General features: G+C 42.0%; 1 long non-coding RNA gene across 2 annotated transcripts in view; it reads right to left on the reverse strand.

The window, feature by feature from the left end:
• The window catches only part of LOC149983493 (uncharacterized), a 119,318-nt gene that overhangs the window by 66,724 nt on the left and 34,962 nt on the right, over window positions 1-17,632 (reverse strand). The window lies entirely within an intron of this gene.

Genomic DNA, 17,632 nt, shown 5'->3' on the forward strand with positions numbered 1-17,632 from the left:
AGGTGGAATTAGACTGGAGTGGCACTACAATAAACAGTGCAGTCCTTTGGCTGCTAAGCCTGCACCATCCACCCCTAAACAAACAACCCGGCCCACCTCAGTAATAGCTGAAGTGTGCCATGAGCTTAGTAAGCAGCTTCAGTAGACTCAGTAGGCCTTTTTACCCCACAGAAACAGACAGGAAGTGACAGTAGGGGTGACGCAGGTGGAAAAATAGAACATGGTCAAATCCTAGACCCATCCCTTGCTGCTATCCCTTGGTGCTATCCCTTGGCAGGCTGTTCTTATATTGCTGACCTACCCCGTCCAAAATATAACTTTTTTGAGATAAGGCATTAAAGGAAGCCAAATAATATTAATCATGAGGTAGTTCTGACTAATTAAACAAACACCACCTTCAATCTCCCAAATCCTACCGCAATGGCATTCCTGGCCCATAACTGTCCCTCTCCTAGCCGGATTTTAACTCCCTATCCTTGAACCATCTACTGCTTACTATCTCTAACTTACCATCTCTAGCAACCCCCATAAACAATACATCTCTGTCTCTATCCCACTTCCTTCAGTCCAGACACTCTAAAGGACAGGTCACTATGGAGAGGGGCCAAATTAGATGAATCAGGGCACTGGACCAGACAATATGGATCCACACCCAGCATTCCTCACATATTGGCTGACCCTCCAGGAGTGAGGCTGGCCACAGCCTTTTCCAGCTTTCTCAGAGGCATTCCACCTGGAGCCATGTGAGCGAGTGATTGAGAGCAAGTGAATAATAGTGACTGACGACACTGTTCTACCTAACATTATAAAAGTGACCAAAAAAGGACAAAACATAATGGTCGTCATGCCAGTCTGCTGGTAGTTCATCCAACAAACAGTAAACTGTGTTACTAGGGCTTGTATAATTCAGTCCAGCGTGTAATGAGAGCAGTCATTACAGAGTAGCTGCTTCTTCTCTTCAGACAATCAGCCATGACCATTGTAGTCTAATTTAGTCTCAATTATAGCTTTAGGTCTGAGGTCTCAAAAAAAAAATATCTTCAGTTTGGAATCTCATGTTGCCTTTCAAGAGAAAGTAACCGCCATTAAATAATTTAGGTAAATGGAATATCATATTCACTTGTGTCACTGAAGATCCAGGTAGAAACGTTTTCACAAGACTTTCAACTGTATAGGTTGAAACAACTGTTTCAGGTTCAGGCTGCTCCTGTGAACTCCTACAGAAGGGAAAGCAGCATATTGCTGCTTGTCTCGCTCCTAGCTGCTTGAAAGGGCCCTGAAACAACTTAATTCAGGTCTGATGAAGATCACATTCTGAAGGACAATGAGAGCACTAATCTTGGTCCAGCTGAAAAGAGAAGATTGTTTCTCTGACCCACAGACTGCGAAACACTTCAACTTAATTTAATAATTGTAGGCAAAACGGAAGACATGACACTTTCTATAGCCTAATCTTATCCAGGACACACATACTAACCCCATCTGACATACACACAGTCTAGAATAGGCTACCTCAAACATTCTTCTTATTCTCGATCACCCTTTTTCTTAACATATAAGAGATATTTTATGGGACGAGACCTTAATATCACTTATGAAATGATTATCACTGTAAACCATGCCATTATTGCTCTCCGCTCACTGAGATGAGTCAAACAGCTGCTTGTTATTTGTTGTTTATGCTGTAAGGGGCTCCCAGCAGCAAGAGACACATATCTGGTCTCCACAGGTCTAAGCTACGGCCTACTGGACAATTGAACTCCCGTAGTCTAAATTGTAAACACATTTAAATATGGCTCTGTATTTAGGGGCCAGTCGCTGACCTGTCTGCCTGTGCTCCATGTGTCGCACAGCCTCAGTGACGGGAGAGTGCATCTCTGCTTGATTTTCTGGAGGTGTCGACGCAGCCAGGCCTTTCCTGGAGGTGCTGAGTGAAGGCTCTTAATAAGCCATCACAAAACTCCAGTGGTGGTAAAAGTTGCGCTTAGGCACAGACCTAATATCAGTTTACGATCCCCAATTCCTAACTTTAATGTTGAGGGGGATGCAAAACTGACCTTAGATCAGTGTCTTGTGGAAGCTCCTTTCTTGAGGGAAACTGGAAGTACTTATGTAGGGCTCCTGAAACGAAACATTTTAATGAGATCAGTTAATGGACAACCTTGCTTTGTAATTACTGGCAGATTTTTTTCTCTCCAGCAGTTTTCTATTTGTATCTCTGCTGGACTCCCCACCTTCCCTAGCCAACTGAATTGATTAAAGGACAGTGGTTACAGTCACTCCCTCTGTACTGGGATAGCTACACATCAAATAAATGCAAATCGTTTGGGTGGTCATTTTGATTAATTGTTCAGCCATCTCATGACTTGGGGGTAGAAGCTGTTAAGGAGCATTTTGGACCTAGGCTTGGTGCTCCGGTACACTTGCTGTGGTAGAGAGCAGTCTATTGACTTGGGTGACAGTCTATTGACTTGGCTATTTTTTTGCCTTCCTCTGACACCGCTTGGTGTAGAGGTCCTGGATGGCAGGAAGCTTGGCCCCAGTGATGTACTGGGCTGTACTCACTACCATCTGTAGTGCCTTAAGGTTGGATGCCGGAGCAGTTGCCACACCAGGCAGTGATGCCTGTACAGGGAGTACAGGAGGGGACTGAGCACACACCCCTAAGAGAACCCCATGTTGAGGATAAGTGTGGCAGATGTGTTGTTGCCTACCCTTGCAACCTAGGAGCGGTCTGTTAGGCAGAACAGGATCCAGTTGCAGAGGGAGGTATTTAGTCTCAGGGTCTTTAGCTTAGTGATGAGCTTTGTGGGCACTATGGTGTTGAGCACAGAGCTGTAGTCAATGAACAGCATTCACACATAGGTGTTCCTTTTGTCCAAGTGGGAAAGGGCAGAGTAGAGTGCAATGTGAGATTGCGTCATCTGTGGATCTGTTGGGGAAGTATGTGAATTGGAGTGGGTCAAGGGTTTCCAGAATGATGGTGTTGATGTGAGCCATGACCAGCCTTTCAAAGCACTTCATGGCTACCGAGGTGAATGCTGTGGGGTGGTAGTCATTTAGGCAGGTTACCTTTGCGTTCTTGGGCACAGGGACTATGGTGGTCTGCTTGAAACGTAGGTATTACAGACTCGGTCAGGGATAGGTTGAAAATGTCAGTGAAGGCAATTAACAGTTGGTACACATACTGGTAATCCGTCTGAACCCGCGGCCTTGTGAATGTTGACCTGTTTAAAGGTCTTGCTGGCTACGGAGAGCATATGATGACACAGTTGTCTGGAACAGCTGGTGGTCTTGTGCATGCTTCAGTGTTGCTTGCCACGAAGCAAGCATAAATTATATTTAGCCCGTCTGGTAGAATTGTGTCACTGGGCAGCTTGCAGCTAGGTTTCCCTTTGTAGTCTGTAATAGTTTGCAAGCCCTGCCACATCCTACAAGCTTCAGGGCCTGTGTTGTAGGATTAAATCTGTCCTGTATTGATGCTTTGCCTGTTTGATGGTTAATCTGAGGCCATAGCTGCATTTCTTATAAACGTCCGGATTAGTGTCTCACTCCTTGAAAGCGGCGGCTCTAGCCTTTATCTCGGTGCAGATGTAGTCTGTAATCCATGGCTTCTGGTTTGGATATGTACGTATGGTCACTGTGGGGATGATGTCATCGATGCACTTATTGATAAAGCCGGTGACTGAGGTGGTATAGTCCTCAATGCCATCGGATGAGTATCGGGAACATATTCCAGTCGGTGCTAACAAAACTGTCCTGTAGCATAGCATCCGTGTCATCTGACCACTTCCGTATTGAGTGAGTCACTGATACTTTCTGCTTTAGTTTTTGCTTGTAAGCAGGAATCAGGAGGATAATATTATGGTCAGATTTGCCAAATGCAGGGTGAGCTTGTACAGGTCTCTGTGTTAAGTAAAGGTAGTCTAGAGTTTTTTTCCCTCTGGTTGGACATGTGACATGCTGGTAGAAATGAGGTAAAACGGATTTAAGTTTGCCTGCATTTTCGTCAACATCCGCTGAATTGCAGAGCGCCAAATTCAAATTAAATTACTACAAATATTTAATTTTCATGAAATCACAAGTGCAATATAGCAAAACACAGCTTAGCTTGTTGTTAATCCACCTGGCATGTCAGATTTCAAAAAAGCTTTAAAGAAAAAGATATCCAAGCGTTTATGTTAGGACATCTCTGTCAGCAGACAAAACATTACAAACAGCTAGCAGCAAAGTAGATTGGTCACAAAAGTCAGAAAAGCAATAAAATGAATCGCATAAATTTGATGATCTTCGGATGTTTGCACTCACGAGACTCCCAGTTACACAATAAATGTTCCTTTTGTTCCATAAAGATTATTTTTATATCCAAAATACCTCCATTTGGTTGGCGTGTTTTGTTCAGAAATCCACAGGCTCGAGTCACGACAGGGCAGACGAAATTTCCAAATAGTATCCGTAAAGTTTGTAGAAACATGTCAAACGTTTTTTTATAATCAATCCTCAGGTTGTTTTTACAATAAATAATCGATAATATTTCAACCGGACCGTAGCTTTTTCAATAGGAGAGATAGAGAAATGTCTGCTCCAAGCTCATTTTTCAGAATAAAAGGCTGAAACTATGTCTAAAGACTGTTCACACCATGTGGAAGCCATCTGGTTGATATCCCTTTAAATGGAGGGAAGGCATGCAATGGAACAGGGAGCTTTCAAAATAAGAGGCTTTTCGCCTGCAATATCAGTTCTGTTATACTCACAGACAATATTATGACAGTTTTGGAAACTTTAGAGTGTTTTCTACTGCTTATCATGAGGTACTCTACCTCAGTCGAGCAATACCTCGAGACTTACTTAATATTAGACATCGCTCATCAGCTGTTGACAAATAGACACACACCACCGCCCCTCGTCTAACCGGAGGAAGCTGTTCTGTCTTGTCGATGCACGGGAAAACCCTGTCTATTATCCACGTTGTTTTTCAGCCACGACTCGGTGAAACATAAGATATTTTTTAAAAATCCCCCCGTTGGTACAATAGTCTCAAACGGAGCTCATACAGTTTATTCTCTAGTGATTGCACATTGGTCAATATAACAGATGGTAGAGGCGGGTTACCCACTCGCCGACCAATAATCACAAGGCATCCCATGCATCTCCATCTTTTCTTCATGCGAATGGCAGGGATTTGGGCCTGGTCCGGGAGCAACATGATATATTCTTCACATCTGAATCATTAAATAAAACATCTTTGTCCAGTTCGAGTTGAGTAATCGCTGTTATGATATCCAGCAGCTATTTTCGCTCATGAGAGAGGGTAGCAGAAGCATTATGTACAAAATAAGTTACAAACAATGCGAGAACACACAAAATAACACAATTGTTTAAGAGCACATAAAATGGCAGCCATCTTCTCCTGGCGCCATTCTCAGGTGTTCATTAACCTGGTGACTAATATGGACACCGTTTGTATTTCTAGCATATAAAACACTTCCACCTGACAGTGACAGAGATGACGCATCAAACATAAAATGACTCTGCTAGTGTTATTTAGAGCATTATTGAACCCTCCCTCTTAGAATTAGAATGCAACTGTTCTCATAGCATCAGACATGTTAAAGACAGTCACTTTAGTCAGAGCCCTGTAACTGTACTGATTGATGAGCACAGTGAGCCAGACCTCAGTGATACAATAATAGTGGGAACCCAATACATAGTGAGTAAGTGTTCAACGGCCAAAGTCATGATGTGATAAATGGGTTTTCTAATGTTCAAACCTTGGTACAACTCAAAAAATAAGCAGCCACATGTTAACTGGGCAGAGCCGAGAGAGGTGCACAACCAGCTGTCGCATCATCTTCCGTCTTAGTTGTGGAATCATGGAACCAAACAGAAACAGATTACCATTTAAAATGTGTGATATAAAGGTTATAACTAAAACAGAAGTCAATGGCCCCAAAGCCATGCTACTGGGGAACAAGATATAAATCCTCTTAGACGTTAAGTTCCCTAGATAGAGTAATCGCTGTTATGACAGCAGACAAGTAATTCTCTTCCTCACCACTCTAATAATGGAGGATTATTCTTCTTGGATACTCTTCTCTGCTTCTTAATGGTTACAGACCTTTTTCTCTTTTTTTAGTATTAGTACAAGTTACATTTAGAATAGCAGAGAACTGGATCGACTGACGTTTTGGTGTATAAAGTGCTCCGTGAATGCCGCAGGCTCCTGTGCCTTATTAAAACCCAATCTGTCTGCTCTCCCTTTTCACTCTCTTAACTGAACTGAAGTGTCGGGTTTCACACCCCACATTTGCAAAGGGAGTGATGTGTCACATTTCCTGGACTATCTAGACAAGTTAATCAGTTTGCTTTTCCTCTGAGTGAGTCCAGCCTGTGAGATGGCATACAGTATGAACGGTGTCAGTCTAGCGAGTCCAGCCATTGTGGTTTCATCTTGCTGTGATATTCTCAGCCGTATTTAGAGCTCTCAACATGAAAAAGTACGAAATTATTTCATATAATTGAACCCATACGACTTTCTCTTGGTCACAGACTGACCAAATCCCTTCGTGCTTAAAGCTGAAGTTGTAACGAGTCTGCACATATTTGAATACTGTCTCTAAATTATTTGTCAGCAGTTATATGAAATAGTGCCAATTTGTACTGTCACTAAGTATGATACTATTTTACAGTTATAAGAAATGTGAAATCTTAAGTAATTTACAATTGGATTATACATGTAGAAAGCATTTCAGTCATTTCAAGCCCTATTGCCCCACTTTTGAATAATTGGAAAACATTCATATGGTTTTTCATATTTTCATAATGTTTGTACTATGTATTTGAGCTTGTGTCCTCAAAAGTGAGTACACCTCAGCATTTCTTTATTACCAGAAAGGTGAGTTCCACACCTTTCTAAAACAATGCAACATTACCAATTATTGTTTATGGCTATCTCATGAAAAATAATTACGTTTGGGAATGTCTATTTAGGCGGAGATCAAAATGTTACCCTATGATTCATTTGAATGGAAACCAAGCAAAGATATTTGTAAGTTAGAAAACAAATACATTTAATAACACTTTTACACTGTTCAAACACTTTAACTCACAGATACTTAGCTTGGGTTCATTTGAGGGTAAGAGGTCCTATAAGAGGCAGTGCTGATTTAAAATGATAAACAAATGGTTTTGTTTTTCGAGAAGAGAACCTGCAGCAATCATTTTTGTTTTTTGCGGTCAGATAAACGTCTGATGGTCATTTAACATTCTGAAATAATGGAGAACAGGCGTCTCATTCAGGTAGCCTAGTGGTTAGAGCGTTGGACCAGTAACCGTAAAGGTTGCAAGATCAAATCCTCAAGCTGACAAGGTAAAAAGCTGTTGTTCTGCCCCTGAACAACGCAGTTAACCCACTGTTCGTAGGCCGTCATTGAAAATAAGAATTTGTTTTTAACTGACTTGCCTAGTTAAATAAAGGTAATACATAAATAAAAAATCAGGTCAAATACTCACATGGTGGTGTTTATGGGGGCAGCAGTACCTTAATCTGCAGCAAAACACAAGTTTCAAAATGTGTAGAATTGCAGGAAATTGGCTTTAATGTGTAGAAAAGCATTATAAAACTGCTGGGGGATACAGTAGGGTGCAATGGTATAAAGTACTATTTCAGTAGTTTTTGGGGTATCTGCACTTTATTATTTATATATTTGTCAACTTTTACTTTTACTCCACTACATTCCTTAAGAAAATAATGTACTTTTTACTCCATGCATTTCCCCTGACTCCCAAATGTACAAGTTACATTTAGAATGTTTAGCCGGACAGAACATTTTTCCAATTCACCCACTTATCAAGAGAACATCCCTCGTCATCCCTACTGCCTCTGATCTCGCGGACTCACTAAACACAAGTGATTCATTTGTAAACTGTGTCTGAGTGTTGGAGTGTGGCCCTAGCTATCCGTAAAATAATAAAACAAGAAATTGTGCTGTTCGGTTTGCTTAATATAAGGAATGTGAAATGAGTCATACTTTTTAAGCATATTGTTTTGGATTTTATATATATATATATATATATATATATATATATAATGTATATATATAATATATAATATATAATAATATACAGTGCCTTGCGAAAGTATTCGGCCCCCTTGAACTTTGCGATCTTTTGCCACATTTCAGGCTTCAAACATAAAGATATAAAACTGTATTTTTTTGTGAAGAATCAACAACAAGTGGGACACAATCATGAAGTGGAACGACATTTATTGGATATTTCAAACTTTTTTAACAAATCAAAAACGGAAAAATTGGGCGTGCAAAATTATTCAGCCCCCTTAAGTTAATACTTTGTAGCGCCACCTTTTGCTGCGATTACAGCTGTAAGTCGATTGGGGTATGTCTCTATCAGTTTTGCACATCGAGAGACTGAATTTTTTTCCCATTCCTCCTTGCAAAACAGCTCGAGCTCATTAAGGTTGGATGGAGAGCATTTGTGAACAGCAGTTTTCAGTTCTTTCCACAGATTCTCGATTGGATTCAGGTCTGGACTTTGACTTGGCCATTCTAACACCTGGATATGTTTATTTTTGAACCATTCCATTGTAGATTTTGCTTTATGTTTTGGATCATTGTCTTGTTGGAAGACAAATCTCCGTCCCAGTCTCAGGTCTTTTGCAGACTCCATCAGGTTTTCTTCCAGAATGGTCCTGTATTTGGCTCCATCCATCTTCCCATCAATTTTAACCCTGCTGAAGAAAAGCAGGCCCAAACCATGATGCTGCCACCACCATGTTTGACAGTGGGGATGGTGTGTTCAGCTGTGTTGCTTTTATGCCAAACATAACGTTTTGCATTGTTGCCAAAAAGTTCAATTTTGGTTTCATCTGACCAGAACACCCTCTTCCACATGTTTGGTGTGTCTCCCAGGTGGCTTGTGGCAAACTTTAAACAACACTTTTTATGGACATCTTTAAGAAATGGCTTTCTTCTTGCCACTCTTCCATAAAGGCCAGATTTGTGCAATATACGACTGATTGTTGTCCTATGGACAGAGTCTCCCACGTCAGCTGTAGATCTCTACAGTTCATCCAGAGTGATCATGGGCCTCTTGGCTGCATCTCTGATCAGTCTTCTCCTTGTATGAGCTGAAAGTTTAGAGGGACGGCCAGGTCTTGGTAGATTTGCAGTGGTCTGATACTCCTTCCATTTCAATATTATCGCTTGCACAGTGCTCCTTGGGATGTTTAAAGCTTGGGAAATCTTTTTGTATCCAAATCCGGCTTTAAACTTCTTCACAACAGTATCTCGGACCTGCCTGGTGTGTTCCTTGTTCTTCATGATGCTCTCTGCGCTTTTAACGGACCTCTGAGACTATCACAGTGCAGGTGCATTTATACGGAGACTTGATTACACACAGGTGGATTGTATTTATCATCATTAGTCATTTAGGTCAACATTGTATCATTCAGAGATCCTCACTGAACTTCTGGAGAGAGTTTGCTGCACTGAAAGTAAAGGGGCTGAATAATTTTGCACGCCCAATTTTTCAGTTTTTGATTTGTTAAAAAAGTTTTAAATATCTAATAAATGTCGTTCCACTTCGTGATTGTGTCCCACTTGTTGTTGATTCTTCACAAAAAAATACAGTTTTATATCTTTATGTTTGAAGCCTGAAACGTGGCAAAAGGTCGCAAAGTTCAAGGGGGCCGAATACTTTCGCAAGGCACTGTATATAATGTATATATATAATGTATATATTGTTTACTTTTGATACTTAAGTATATTTAAAACCAAATACTTTTAGACATTTACTCAAGCAGTATTTTACTGGGTGACTTTCACTTTTATTTTGACAACTGGGTACTTTTTCCATCACTGGCAGTGTGTAATTGATATTCAGACTAGTTGGCCAAATGTTTACTTTTACACAGTAGACATGCATTTACATTTCATGGAAACTTCCAAACCTAATAGATTTTAAAAGCTTCTGTGCACACACAGTAAAGACAGCCAAAAGCTATAGAATAAACCATCAACATAGAAATAATCTGCAGGTACTGTTTGAGCTGGATTGCTTAAAATAAATGTTTAACATGGTAACCAAATTACAAATGAAAGACTAATGAGTTTGTAAAAAAGGAAAAATGAAAACCACAGTTGTCATCAAGAAGAGATGGGTTTACTTCTGAGGTTACTTCCCATACTTAAGGGGGCAGGAGGGCCAAATGAATACTGAGCTTCAGCTCCACCTCCACCTCCCTGGGAACTTATAGAGAACACTCACGCACACACACACAGCCCACAATGAACCCCTCAACAAGATGAAAACCACAGAAAAGAACAGCTCTAATCAGTCCAGTCATTGATTGCCACTGGCGCTGCCCCAAATCACAGGCTATTCAGCCCCATCGTCCCTGTCGGCAGAGCAAACAGAGCCTAAATAAAACGGTGTTTGTCTTGTTTTGATGTGTCGTCCCTCTCTCTCTGCACACATGCAGCTCTCTGAGTGGAGTCATTCAGTTTACTGACCCCTAGACCTAGACCTCACATTAACAAGCCCAGCAGGCGGTGAGGGTCTTGGGGCCTACAGGTTTTCCTCTAATCCCTTCTCTCTCTCTGCTTTCTCTTGGAAAATCCAACCATCTTTTTAAAAAAAAATGTATTTCACCTTTATTTAACCAGGTAAGCTAGTTGAGAACAAGTTCTCATTTGCAACTGCGACCTGACCAAGATAAAACATAACAGTTTGACACATACAACAACACAGAGTTACACATGGAATGAACCAAACATACAGTCAATAATACAGTAGAAAAAAAGAAAACAAAGTCTATATACAGTGAGTGCAAATAAAGTCAAATAAGGGAGTTAAGGCAATAAATAGGCCATGGTGGCGAAGTAATTACAATATGGCAATTAAACACTAGAATGGTAGATGTGCAAAAGATGGATGTGCATGTAGAGATACTGTGGTGCAAAAGGAGCTAAATAAATAAATACAGTATGGGAATGAGGTAGATAGATAGGCTGTATACAGATGGGCTATGAACAGGTGCAGTGATCTGTGAGCTGCTCTGACAGCTGGTTCTTAAAGCTAGTGAGGGAGATGGGAATCTCCAGCTTCAGTGATTTTTGCAGTTCGTTCCAGTCGGTGGCAGCAGAGAACTGGAAGGAAAGGCGACCAAAGGAGTAATTGGCTTTGGGGGTGACCAGTGAGATGTACCTGCTGGAGCGTGTGCTACGAGTGGGTGCTGCTATGGTGACCAGCGAGCTGAGATAGGGCGGGGCTTTACCTAGCAGAGACTTGTAGATAACCTGTAGCCAGTGGGTTTGACGACGAGTATAAAGCGAGGGCCATCCAACGAGAGCGTACAGGTCGCAGTGGTGGGTAGTATATGGGGCTTTGGTGACAAAACGGATGGCACTGTGATAGACTACATCCAGTTTGCTGAGTAGAGTGTTGGAGGCTATTTTATAGATGACATTGCCGAAGTCAAGGATCGGTAGGATAGTCAGTTTTACGAGGGTATGTTTGGCAACATGAGTGAAGGAAGCTTGACAGGCGCATGCACAGTGAACGGTTTCTTAACTGACCCCTCTACACACATTGCTCCGACTGGGAGGAAGGTGGGGACATCGGTGTGTGTGTGTGTGTGTGTGTGTGTGTGTGTGTGTGTGTGTGTGTGTGTGTGTGTGTGTGTGTGTGTGTGTGTGTGTGTGTGTGTGTGTTGTATGGGGTGCACAGGAGGAATGGGATGTTGGCTCAGGGGGGATGCTGCTCCAAATCAGAGGGATGTTCCGGACTGCCTGAAATTAGAGTCCTCTGCTCCAGAACAGGGCCGAATACATTTTTGCTAACTTCCACAGCTCTCTCTAAATGTGTTCAAAGAGCCTGACATGTCCTGAAAGTCATTCCATATTCCATACCCCTTTAGGTTTAAACAAACAAATATACAATAACTTTGTAATATTTGAAAAAGCTATTTTGGTATAAATCTGCTATAATTTGACCAGACAGACCCATTTACCTATAGGATCTGCTGGAAACTCTGCTACTTTGCTGAGCCATGGGAATAAAACAGATCTTTCAAAGCTTTCACTGAAGTGATCAATGTTCTAAGACTCCTACACCATACAGTAAGGCAGTGAAATTCAGGTTATTCTAGTCACGTAATCATTCTTCGCTCTGGCATCAACTCCATGGTTTGGTTGGTATCCATAGCAAAACATTGCTAGACCACGGGATGAGAACCAAGCCTGCTTCGCACCCTGTTTGCTGAGTTGTTGACAGACTTCCTAGGTGGCTTCTCCTTAGTGGAAAATATGTGAGCCCAACAGCAAATAGAGTCTGCAAATGTAAACTGCTGTTCATGGAGAGGGATTCTCAGTACCTCTGCTGCAACGGTAGGTGTTCAGCGCTTGTTTCTCCCTGCAATTCATGTCATATATCGGCTAGTGAGGGCACACATACACCTGGTTAGAAAGCAAGGACAATAACTGGCAGACACTTCTCCCCTTGAGGATCAAAAGTTGTGCACCCCTGATGATTATCTACTCTATCTGCACTTGACGACTGTGGGGGCCAGTTTGAGCCTGAAACTTTATATCTCATCACATTGAGTGAGAAAACTGTTATAACATGACATTGACCTAATGCTGAAGTTCCAGTCGAGTTGGTCTGGACTGCTGCTGACGAGGGGCTGAAGAGCGCGCGGTGTCAAGGCCACGAATGAGGGGTGTTAATCCAAATTAGGCCAAATTAATCCTAGGGAATGATCCGAGTGCACACTGATAGCATGCCAGCCACATTTTTGGGATAATTGGTCAGGGGCCAGGATGTATAGGCACGCACAACCCTTGTATTCTGCGTAACCAGTATTGATTTGGAGAGACAGGCAAAAGGGGTAGGCTTTACCCACGTGCTGGGCTGGGGTCAAGAGGGAATGCCCCATATAAAAATGCCCCATATACCATCCACAACTGCGACCTGTATGCTCTCGACAGCCGGCCCCTCGCTACATATTCGTCGCCAAACCCACTGGCTCCAGGTCATCTATAAGTCTTTGCTAGGTAAAGCTCCGCCTTATCTCAGCTCACTGGTCACTATAGCAACACCCACCCGTAGCACGCGCTCCAGCAGTTATATCTCACTGGTCATCCCCAAAGCCAACACTTCCTTTGGCCACCATTCCTTCCAGTTCTCTGCTGCCAATGACTGGAACGAATTGCAAAAATCGCAGAAGTTGGAGACATATTTCCCTCACTAACTTTAAAAGCATCAGCTATCTGAGCAGCTTACCGATCGCTGCAGCTCTACACAGCCCATTGTAAATAGCCCATCCCACTACCTACCTCGTCCCCATATTGTTTTTATTTACTCTTTTTTTTGCTCTTTTCCACACCAGTATTTCTACTTGCACATCATCATCTGCTGTAACGGTTGTCGTCTGTTGAAAGAGAGAAGGACCAATACGCAATGTGGTAAGTGTCCATTATTTTAATAAGACAACTGAACACTGAACAAAACAACAAAAACGACAAACGAACAGTCCTCTAAGGTGACGAAAAACACTAAACAGAAAATAATCAACCACAAAACACAGGTGGGAAAAGGCTACCTAAGTTTGATTCTCAATCAGAGACAACGATCGACAGCTGCCTCTGATTGAGAACCATACCAGGCCAAACAGAAATACAACAAAGAAAAACGAACATAGACTACCCACCCCGACTCACGCCCTGACCAAACTAACACAAAGACATAATACAGGAACTAAGGTCAGAACGTGACATCTGCACATCTATCACTCCAGTGTTCATTTGCTAAATTGTAATTACTTCGCTACTATGGCCTATTTATTTCCTTACCTCCTTACTCCATTTGCACACACTCTATATAGCTTTTTCTATTGTGTTATTGACTGTACTTTGTTTTATCCAAAGTGTAACTCTGTCTTGTTGTTTTTTGTAGCACTGCTTGCTTTATCTTGGCCAGGTCGCAGTTGTAAATGAGAACTTGTTCTCAACTGGCCTACCTGGTTAAATAAAGGAGAAAAAAATATTTTAAAAAAATCATCACATTTGCGATGGCTTTTGATAATAGTGTTTTCCTGCTAATGGAACATTTGCCGCAAAAGGCATGGATTTCTTTAGGGTGCATTACGGCCACTCAAGGGGATGCCATCGGGAAATTGTGAATGAGTACACTGATGTAGTGTGTACAGCCTGCGCAAAAAAACAAAGCAGAGCTCATGCCTTTCAAGCAACTTTTTTCAAATCATCATTAGATTTTCTATTGGGTTCAGGTCTGGAGACTGGCTAGGCCACTCCAGGACCTTGAGATGCTTCTTACGGAGCTGTTGCCCTGGCTGTGTGTTTCGGGTCGTTGTCATGCTGGAAGACCCAGCCACGACCCATCTTCAATGCTCTTACTGAGGGAAGGAGGTTGTTGGCCAAGATCTCGCGATACATGGCCCCATCCATCCTCCCCTCAATACGGTGCAGTCGTCCTGTCCCCTTTGCAGAAAAGCATCCCCAAAGAATGATGTTTCCACCTCCACGGTTGGGATGGTGTTCTTGGGGTTGTACTCATCCTTGGGGTTGTACTCATCCTTCTTCTTCCTCCAAATACGGCGAGTGGAGTTTAGACCAAAAAGCTCTATTTTTGTCTCATCAGACCACATGACCTTCTCCCATTCCTCCTCTGGATCCGATTCCTCACCTTCCTCATGATCATTGATGCCCCACGAGGTGAGATCTTGCATGGATACCCAGACTGGGGGTGATTGACCGTCATCTTGAACTTCTTCCATTTTCTAATAATTGCGCCAACAGTTGTTGCCTTCTCACCAAGCTGCTTGCCTATTGTCCTGTAGCCCATCTCAGCCTTGTGCAGGTCTACAATTTATCCCTGAGGTCCTTATACAGCTGTCTGGTCTTGGCCATTGTGGAGAGGTTGGAGTCTGTTTGATTGAGTGTGTGGACAGGTGTCTTTTATACAGGTAACGAGTTCAAACAGGTGCAGTTAATACAGGTAATGAGTGGAGAACAGGAGGGCTTCTTAAAGAAAAACTAACAGGTCTGTGAGAGCTGGAATTCTTACTGGTTGGTAGGTGATCACATACTTATGCAATAAAATGCAAATTAATTACTTAAAATTCATACAATGTGATTTTCAGGATTTTTGTTTCAGATTCCGTCTCTCACAGTTGAAGTGTACCTATGATAAAAATGACAGACCTCGACATGCTTTGTAAGTAGGAAAACCTGCAAAATCGCCAGTGTTTCAAATACTTGTTCTCCCCACCGTAGATGATCCAAAGGTCTGCATCAGTGGCTTGTAGGCTATGTGTGTGTCACGAACCGGCTCAAAGCCCATAACAAAAGGGAGACAACGTGGAGATAAGGAGTAACAAAACATATATTTATTAAATAAAGAAAACTAAGTACAATATACAATGGTATGTGTAATCAGTAATAAGTAGTGTAAGTGAGTGTTTTGCATGAATTAATGTGATAATGCAGGGTGTTGAAAGGTGCCAAAGCAAACAACCAAAAACCACCAAGATATACAACAAATTCTCTAAAGGTGTCTGCATGGAGAGAGTCTCCTCCATGAATGGGGAAGTGGTGTATTTGTCCTGGGACATACCGGGCCCAGGTGTTTCCCATGTAGCTGATGACCCTCCCAGCTCCGCCCACCGGCATCCTAATAAGGAAACAAGAACATAGAGAGAATACGGCAGACAGAGTGGGAGGGTCGTCACATGTGGAAGCTAGAAGATGCTAAATGTGTTTATGTTAATTAACAGTCAATTACTGTGAGACCGACAGTTACAGTGCCTTGCGAAAGTATTCAAACCCCTTGAACTTTGCGACCTTTTGCCACATTTCAGGCTTCAAACATAAAGATATAAAACTGTATTTTTTTGTGAAGAATCAACAACAAGTGGGACACAATCATGAAGTGGAACGACATTTATTGGATATTTCAAACTTTTTTAACAAATCAAAAACTGGAAAATTGGGCGTGCAAAATTATTCAGCCCCTTTACTTTCAGAGCAGCAAACTCTCTCCAGAAGTTCAGTGAGGATCTCTGAATGATCCAATGTTGACCTAAATGACTAATGATGATAAATACAATCCACCTGTGTGTAATCAAGTCTCCGTATAAATGCACCTGCACTGTGATAGTCTCAGAGGTCCGTTAAAAGCGCAGAGAGCATCATGAAGAACAAGGAACACACCAGGCAGGTCCGAGATATTGCTGTGAAGAAGTTTAAAGCCGGATTTGGATACAAAAAGATTTCCCAAGCTTTAAACATCCCAAGGAGCACTGTGCAAGTGATAATATTGAAATGGAAGGAGTATCAGACCACTGCAAATCTACCAAGACCTGGCCGTCCCTCTAAACTTTCAGCTCATACAAGGAGAAGACTGATCAGAGATGCAGCCAAGAGGCCCATGATCACTCTGGATGAACTGCAGAGATCTACAGCTGAGGTGGGAGACTCTGTCCATAGGACAACAATCAGTCGTATATTGCACAAATCTGGCCTTTATGGAAGAGTGGCAAGAAGAAAGCCATTTCTTAAAGATATCCATAAAAAGTGTTGTTTAAAGTTTGCCACAAGCCACCTGGGAGACACACCAAACATGTGGAAGAAGGTGCTCTGGTCAAATGAAACCAAAATTGAACTTTTTGGCAACAATGCAAAACGTTATGTTTGGCGTAAAAGCAACACAGCCCATCACCCTGAACACACCATCCCCACTGTCAAACATGGTGGTGGCAGCATCATGGTTTGGGCCTGCTTTTCTTCAGCAGGGACAGGGAAGATGGTTAAATTTGATGGGAAGATGGATGGAGCCAAATACAGGACTATTCTGGAAGAAAACCTGATGGAGTCTGCAAAAGACCTGAGACTGGGACGGAGATTTGTCTTCCAACAAGACAATGATCCAAAACATAAAGCAAAATCTACAATGGAATGGTTCAAAAATAGCCATATCCAGGTGTTAGAATGGCCAAGTCAAAGTCCAGACCTGAATCCAATCGAGAATCTGTGGAAAGAACTGAAAACTGCTGTGCACAAATGCTCTCCATCCAACCTCACTGAGCTCGAGCTGTTTTGCAAGGAGGAATGGGAAAAAATTCAGTCTCTCGATGTGCAAAACTGATAGAGACATACCCCAAGCGACTTACAGCTGTAATCGCAGCAAAAAGGTGGCGCTACAAAGTATTAACTTAAGGGGGCTGAATAATTTTGCACGCCCAATTTTTCCATTTTTGATTTGTTAAAAAAGTTTGAAATATCCAATAAATGTCGTTCCACTTCATGATTGTGTCCCACTTGTTATTGATTCTTCACAAAAAAATACAGTTTTATATCTTTATGTTTGAAGCCTGAAATGTGGCAAAAGGTCGCAAAGTTCAAGGGGGCCGAATACTTTCGCAAGGCACTGTATTTGCTTCACAATCACCGACTGATAAAATTGTGTGACCGCCACATCCCTATGTGGTGTTTTGAGAAGTGTTTTGAGAAGTTGAGATGGAGGAAGCAGAAGTGTTGTTTGAAGCTGAAAGCGCGGCGAATACAGTTAGATATTACTGCATGGTCGGAACTAG

Source organism: Oncorhynchus mykiss, chromosome 5 (genome assembly GCF_057628025.1).
Source record: "Oncorhynchus mykiss isolate SJ-2025 chromosome 5, ASM5762802v1, whole genome shotgun sequence".
NCBI classification, from domain to species: domain Eukaryota; kingdom Metazoa; phylum Chordata; class Actinopteri; order Salmoniformes; family Salmonidae; genus Oncorhynchus; species Oncorhynchus mykiss.